Genomic DNA, 8647 nt, shown 5'->3' on the forward strand with positions numbered 1-8647 from the left:
GGGCGAGCGCTCAAGAGAGCGAGTCATGGACGAGTGCGGGTCAACGAGTGGGCCATCATCGGTGGACGATTGTCTTGATGAGCGAGCCAACAACGCCAACGCTGCGGTGGCGGTGTGGGTCGTTGCGGCGTCGGTGGCGGTGTGGGTCGCGGCGGCGGCGGCGGTGGCGGTGTGGGTCGCTGTGGTGGCCACTGGCCCGGCCGTGGCCCGCACGGCGGTGCCGCTCGTCCTCCCCGCGTCGGCCCCAGGAGCGGGCGACGCGTTGGTGCCGGCGTCCTGGCCTTGGGCGAGGTAGCGCAGCTTGTGGTGGTCGCCATCTGCTGTGTCGATCGTGACAGAGAGGGGAGACCATCCGCGTCACTCACACTCGAGGCACGGCGAAAGCAGTGGGCGTGCAGGAACGTCACATTATACCGTGCATATACCGTGCTCCTTTTAGCTAACCACACCGTGGATCTCTCTCTCTCTCCCGTGGGATATGAGTATCTCTGAGTCTGTGGACATTTTTAGAGGTGAAACAGCGGGTTGATGAAGGGGAGGAGGATGATGTTGGTAGTGGTGGTGATGAGGTGGTGAGTCTCTGCACCGTAGCCCCGGGAGGATAGCACGGTAAATCTCTCTAGTGAACGGTGGTGGTGATGATGACGATGGGAGTGATTGAACAGCGGGTTGATGAAGAGGAGGAGGATGACGATGATGGTGGTGATGATAGTGATACGTTAATGGTATAGTGATGGTGGTGATATGGTGAGTCTCTGCACTGTGGTCCTGGGTGGAGTACACGGTAAATCTCGAGCGAACGGTGATGGTGATGACCACGATGATGGTGGCAATGGTGTAGTGATGGTGGCGATGGTGTAGTGATGGTGATGATGACCACAATGATGGTGGTGATGATGGTATAGTGATGGTGGTGATGGTGTAGTGATGGTGGTGATGTGGTGAGTCTCTGCACCGTGGCCCCGGGATGAGAAGAGGGTGAACCTCTCCCCGACGCGTGCGCGCACGCAGCTTGAGAGCAGCGGACACGACACGAGGAGGCAGTTGGGCTGGCGGGGTCCGCGGAGAGACACGAACACAGCCACGTGGCACGCATCACCTGGACGACGCACCACCAACACGTGACCACACCATCAACACGTGACCACACCACCAGCACGTGACCATACCACCAACACGTGACCACACCACCAACACGTCACCACATCATCAACACGTCAGCATACCACCAACACCTCACCACAACACCAACACGTGACCACACCACCAACACGTGACCACACCACCAACACCTCACCACAACACCAACACGTGACCATACCACCAACACGTGACAACACCACCAACACCTCACCACACCACCAACACGTGACCACACCACCAACACGTGACCACATCACCAACACGTGACCACACCACCAACACGTCACCACACCACCAACACGTGACCACACCATCAACACGTGACCACACCACCAGCACGTGACCATACCACCAACACGTGACCACACCACCAACACGTCACCACATCATCAACACGTCAGCATACCACCAACACCTCACCACAACACCAACACGTGACCACACCACCAACACGTGACCACACCACCAACACCTCACCACAACACCAACACGTGACCATACCACCAACACGTGACAACACCACCAACACCTCACCACACCACCAACACGTGACCACACCACCAACACGTGACCACATCACCAACACGTGACCACACCACCAACACGTCACCACACCACCAACACGTGACCACACCACCAACACGTGACCACACCACCAACACGTGACCACACCACCAACACGTGGCCATACCATCGACACGTCGCCATACCATCGACACGTCACCACATCACCAACACGTCACCATACCATCGACACTTCACCACAACATCAAGGACCCTAACACGAGGACGACGTCGGTCGAGCCAGATCTCTTCTCTAACCCCTGTTCATCGTGATCCAGCCCCTTGAGATAGAGACCCAGACAAGGAGAGAGAGAGACACCGATAGGGAGGCAGCAGCAGGAGGAGAGAGAGAGAGGCTGGGCTCAACGTGGAGGTAGGAGGAGAGAGAGAGGCTGGGCTCACCATGGAGGCAGCAGGAGGAGAGAGAGAGACTTCTTCTGTTCGGGTTGCGGCTGGGGTCCTGGCCCTATCACTGGACGAGGGCAGTCACGGGCTGGTGTGCGTGCGGAGTCAGCTGGCCACCTTCCGACTGCAGGCCGCGCAAAAGTTCCTGCACGCTGCCCCTGCACCGGTCTGGAGCGTCACGGCCTCCTTCCTCCTGAAACAGCTGGGGGGTCTGCAGTGCTCCAAACAACTATTCTCCATGGATATGCAGGGCCTCCCACTGGGACAGCTGCCACCTTTTTACACGAGCGTCCTGCAGACGTGGAGCTTCCTCGCCGTCAGGAGGCTGAACCAGCCATGATCGGCTGAAGATCTGGTCTTCGAACCGATCCTCAGGAACCCACAGACAAAGCTGCCATCTACCACCGCCACCCCCGGCATGGAGAGGCGCCTGGAACACGGGGCTGGTGGCTCGGACCAGCAGACATGGCCGCAAAGACAGGGCTGCAGTCGCTCCGGGTGGCTGCCCGGATCCTGGCCGAAGCCAAGGAGGCCTTCTCAGTGGCAGCGGGGAGAACGCCCCCAATTGGCGTTGGGGATGACGAGGCCCCTCTCGGTCCCCCTCCACTGGAGCTCTCCGTCGTGCCACTGCATCGCCAATGCCGACAAGCGAAGGCTGATCACAACCTGTGCTGGCTGGAAGACCTACCGGAGGTGGCCTTCGCAAATGTAAAGAAGAAGGTGCTCTACTCCTACATGGTCCGGTTTCACCAACAGGACACCCTGAGGAACCACAAGGACCATGCCTGGAGGAAAGCCCTGCCCTGCATCTCTCCGGAGAGGCCTCGCTGGAGGCAACTCTACTCCAGCCTGACGTACAACCGAATCGGTGACCTCAGCTGGAGCATCGCCCACGGCACCGTCACCACCAACGCCTCCCTGTCGCGCTTCACCGACACGTCCCCGGGGTGCCGGTTCTGCGGTAAAGTGGAGACGGTGGCGCACCAATACGTGGAGTGTAAGAGCCTGGACTTGTTGTTCAAGGTCCTGAGAAACATCCTCCTAAGGTTCAGTCTCCACTTCTCCCCGACGGTCCTCATCTTTGGATACCCGAAGGGCGACGGACCCCAACATCTTCAGGGGCTGGTCAACGTGCTCAAGCTCGCCATTTACAGGGCGAGGAAGGTGGCCCTGGAGGGGAAACGTCCAGCCAGCAACGTGGGCATCTTCCGCGCTCTGGTCGGAGCCAGGGTGTGGCTGGAGTTCCGCCATGCGCGGCTGACCCACGCCGTGCCGACCTTCAAGGAGCAGTGGGCGATGGAAGAGGCCGTGTGCTCGGTGGCAGATGACGGGGGGCTCTACATGCAGTTATGAGCTACCCGTCGGAGGCCGTTGGACTGCGAGAAGGGCTGCGTGCAGAACGAGAGAGAGCGAGAGAGTGAGCAAGAGAGTGAGCGAGAGAGTGAGCGAGAGAGTGAGCGAGAGGTGGAGGTTTACATAAAGCAAAGTTATAAAAAAAAACCGAAATGATGAACGAAGCAAAGTGCCGACTACACCGAGCATCTTCTTGTTTCCACTGATCGTAAAAAAAAGAGAGAGAGAGGGGCTGGGCTCACCGTAGAGGCAGCAGGAGAGAAAGGGACTGGGCTCACCGTGGAGCCAGGAGGAGAGAGGGGCTGGGCTCACCGTGGAGGCAGGAGGAGAGAGAGAGAGGGGCTGGGCTCACCGTGGAGGTAGGAGGAGAGAGAGGGGCTGGGCTCACCGTGGAGGCAGGAGGAGAGAGAGAGAGAGGCTGGGCTCATCGTGGAGGCAGCAGCAGGAGAGAGAGAGAGGGGCTGGGCTCACCGTGGAGGTAGGAGGAGAGAGAGAGGGGCTGGGCTCACCGTGGAGGCAGCAGAAGAGAGAGAGGGGCTGGGCTCACCGTGGAGGCAGCAGGAGTGCGCGCAGCGAGCCCGGGAGTCGCGCCGCGCCACCAAGAGGACGCGGGCGCCCCTGGCCGTGGACTCGGCGAGGTCGAGCGCCGCGCGCGCCTCCGCCCGCAGGGCGCACGGGGAGCCCGCGCCGCGCGCCACCAGGAGGGGTCCGGACGCGCGGTTTCCATCGTGCCCGTGGTGGCCACACTCACGGTGCACGGGAAGCGCCGCGCAGCCACGGGGGAAGAGGAGGAGGGCGAGGAGGAGGGCGAGAAGTGGGGAGCCGCCGAGCGGTGATGTTGGCGTCAGCCGGAGCGACATGCGGGGCCGGCGCGGCCGCGGAGCGGTGGAGCGTCTGCTGCTGCTCGAGGGGGGTCGGCAGCGCTCGCCGGCATGGCTGTGCGTGCGGGGAGCTCACCCGCACTCACCAGCCTGCAGGCAGAGAGACAGCGCACGGACTCACCACCCAGCTCACCCACACTCACCAGCCTGCAGGGAGAGAGACAGCGCACGGACTCACCACCCAGCTCACCCACACTCACCAGCCTGCAGGGAGAGAGACAGCGCACGGACTCACCACCCAGCTCACCCACACTCACCAGCCTGCAGGGAGAGAGACAGCGCACGGACTCACCACCCAGCTCACCCACACTCACCGCCCTGCCAGGCGTCGTGGCTCGGCAGGGATGATTATTGTCTGGGACTCTGCTAAGAGGGAGAGAGAATGTGTCCTCCTCCACAGCTGAAAGCCACAGCTGCTGCAGCTACTGGTCACCTCACGGACCCCGCGCCGAGAGGATGGCCTGTCAGACAAAAGTCCAGAACCACAAAGCGGTTAGCAAACAGCCGCACAGCAACGCTCGCTAACCGCTGCATCACCGCTCCCCGAAGGACACCAAAGAGACACGCCGTTATCCTCACAAATGAGCGTGCAATGCGGCTCAGGGGAGGTATGGTCAAGGACCAGTACGCATACACACAGGGCGGCACAGGAGAGTGTACACAACGTCATAGGCGCAGTGTTATTGTCCGAGCGATGACGTGTTGCGTTAGCGCCATGGAACCGGCCTCATCATCATATAAAGACGCAAATCACAAAGCAGGTATAACTGCAACCTCCAGGATCGTGTTCAACCTTTCAATAATTATAACTTACTTATTTATCCAGGAAAGTCCCAACTGAGTCCTAGGACTCTTTTTTTCTCAGGAGGCTCCTGCCGCTGCTACATTTGGGTTTTTATTTTAACATGTCTTTAGCCCAAATTCACGATGAGTTGCGTTCATTATTACAGTATTATTACTATGCCACGTGGCAGGAACCCGGAGTAGCTGGACTAAACGCACGCGCGCGTGGACTCCGGCTGGGGTCCCAGCGGGCAAGCCGGGACCGTCAACCTCGCTGTGAGAGCAGAGCGAGGAACAAACTCCTCCTCTTCTTGGTTCTTTCGGTAAAGTCACGTAGAAGGGACATAATAAAATAATAAAAATAAAACATAATAAAATTATTCTCACGACGTTTCGGCCACAACGCAAGTAGCCGTCCTCAGGTGAAGAACAGGTCTGTCAGAAAGACAGCGTCTGAATCTCATTCAGACGCTGTCTTTACCGAAAGAACCAAGAAGATGAATCCCTACAGTCACGAAATCTTTAAATCGAAATTTAAACTCCTCCTCGTCGCCCCTCGTCTGTCCTCGCAAGGCAGCGCCAGGAGCCGTCTGCTGCCCTGACAAGGGGGGCCCCGCCGCTCGGTTGACCGCTCACCGTGAGCGACCCTGAGCCAGTAGGCGGGGAAAATGATTCCACGTTCCTATGGAGGGGGTCAGTCCCTCCAGAGGGCAACCACGGTTTGACTTCCCGCAGATTGGTACTTACTTTAATTGACCTCGTGAGGATGATGAGCCGACATCCAGTCGCGATTTAAACTCACACACCCATGGGTCGGATGTTAAAGCCACGACTGCGCCCGAGTTAACTTTAAGTAAACCCTGTGGAAAGTTGACCTTTGGTTGAAAAGTGAAACTTTTGAAAAAAAAAAAGTTCCTTCAGATGCAGCAGAGCAGAAGCCTCACCTTTCGTCCCTCGACGGCAGGGCCCACGCCGCACGTCGGAGAGGAATGCCGGGGCCGTGGACATGGAGCGGAGCGGTGACTGTGTGCGTAAGTCTGGTGAAGAGAAGGGGAGCGAGAGAGGGGGGGGGCGGCGAGAGGGAGGGAGAGGCTGCAAGGATGAGACGCCGTATGTGCCCGTGGGATAATGAGGCGCGCATGATTGACAAAGCAATTGTGGGATGCGTCTCGATTTCTCCAGAAACAGAGAGGGCAGTGTGGCCGGTTCCGCTGCTGCTGATGCTACCGCTGGTGGTGGCGGTGGTTGTGGTGGCGGTGGTGGTAGTGGCGGTGGTGCTGGTGGAGGAGGGAGGGCCCCCCATCCTCTCGCCCATCCGTCCGCACCCCCGCGATGCAATGGAAGTACAATGCGGATTCCTGTAGCGGCGTCTGGATGATGCCGCACCTCCAGACGCCGTACAGCAAGGGAAGGGGACGTGCAATTCTATACAGAAAGCGTGGTCAGATGCAGCGGAAAATAAGCAGGTCTTGGTACTGGGATTGAACTGGGACAGGGGGCTGACAGCACGGATGGCTGGGAAAAGAGACTTCTCAACTAGAGAAGGCAGCAGAGGAGAAAGGATGAGCGCCCACTGAGCCAAAGTGGACAGCGCGTGAAGGACAGTAGAGAGTGAAATAAGAGGGGAGTAGGAGGAGAATTCTTAAAGGGGAGCAAAGTGAGACGACAGGGGAGAGGTAGGAGTGCGTGGAGGGGAGTTTGGGTTGTGTGGCCACAATCACTACTGTAGCTTGTCTTTACTGTAGCTATTTGTGTTTCTATGAGTCCGTATAACTGTCTTGATGGGTTTAATAAACATAGTTCATGGTTTGGGTTGCATGGCCACAAGCGGCCTTACTAGGTAAGGCCCACTGAGCTATGTAGCTCCTTTTCAGAAGCGACCTGGCCACAAAAATGATAGCACAACGAAGTGGCTTATGTGGAAATGTATCGCAATCACATACTCTAAAAGCGTGTTTATAAATGTGGGGGGAAAAACGGAGAATGAGCAGCAGGAGGAGTAAAGGTTGGGATCGAACCCAATCGCTTCCACTGCAGGGGTGGGGAACGTCCGGCCCGCGGGCCGTATGAGGCCCGCGAAATCATCTGGTGTGGCTCTGCCAAGGCAACCGCAGGCGGGACTCGAAATTCAATAAATCTAGGAACAAACCTGGAAAAGCAGTTGCGAGTAGCAACATCATCCAAGCCAGCTAACATCCCACGCCTCACCAAAGAGAAGCAGTTCCAGCCTATCGCATTCGGGGTGAGTTAATTAAATGTTTGACCAAATATAGCAGGCAAATTTTTAAGTTGATAATTTTGTATGGCCCGCGAATGATGTTCTAAATATCCAAATGGCCCTTGGCAGATAAAAAGGTTCCCCACCCCTGGCTTTGTACACCAAGTCAGGCGCCGAGCCCGTGTCAGCTAAAACCACACGAACTCTCTCCGCATCTGCTAAGCCCTCACGTCGTGGCCAGCAGCACACCCTCGACATTGGCATCTCGCTGCTCAACATTTTGCTGCCACACCACCTCTACATAACAATAGGCTCTGTCAACCATTCTACACAAAGACTAATTTCCTGGCAGCGATTTCAGCCGCATCATCTCTACATAACAAAAAGGCTCAGTCCCTTTCACACGCACCTTTACATCATCCGTACCTAGTTTACACAACAAAGGCTCATTCCTAACAGCGTGCTTCAGCCGCACCGAACCTCACAAAAATAATATTCAGGGCCCACCTTGGCTCCTCCCACCCTCAACCAGTATATATACAAGGACTGTTTTCTTGGAATTTCTCTCACTTGATACAGCTATCGTGCTGTGACAGTTCCACCTGAAGACGGAAGCTTGTGTTGCCTCCGAAACGTCGTGATTTTTATTTTATTTGTTATTTTACTTTTATTAATTTTAATTTTTTACCTACGTGACTTTAAAAAACAGAGACTAGTATTTGACTGGGTAAACCTACGGGGTAGACAGGTCCCTAATAGCAGCGCAACCTTGTTCTAAAGTACATTTGAATTCGCATCGGATCATCTTTGCCACGATAACCGTGCGCAGGTTCACGCGTTTAGGTTTCAACTCTAGCCCGAGAAACGGGGTGATGGTGGTGGTGTTAGGGGCAGTAAATCGAGCCCAAGTAATAAATAAATATTCTTAGATTTTTTTTCGGTAAAGTCACGTAGGTAAAAAAAAATGTAATTAATAAAAGTAAAATAAAAATAAAATAAAAATCACGACGTTTCGGAGGCAACACAAGCTTCCGTCTTCAGGTGGAACCGTCACAGCACGCTTGTTTTTTTTTATACAGCAATCGTGCTGTGACGGTTCCACCTGAAGACGGAAGCTTGTGTTGCCTCCGAAACGTCGTGATTTTTATTTTATTTATATTTTACTATTATTAATTTTAATTTTTTACCTAAGTGACCGAAAAAACCTAAGAATATGAATACTTGCAGTCACGAAAGCTTCAAATCTAGAATTAATAAATAAATCGCGATGATCGATTCCCGAATCGACGACGAGGCTGGA

Source organism: Lampetra planeri, chromosome 40 (genome assembly GCF_965212315.1).
Source record: "Lampetra planeri chromosome 40, kcLamPlan1.2.h2, whole genome shotgun sequence".
NCBI lineage: Eukaryota > Metazoa > Chordata > Hyperoartia > Petromyzontiformes > Petromyzontidae > Lampetra > Lampetra planeri.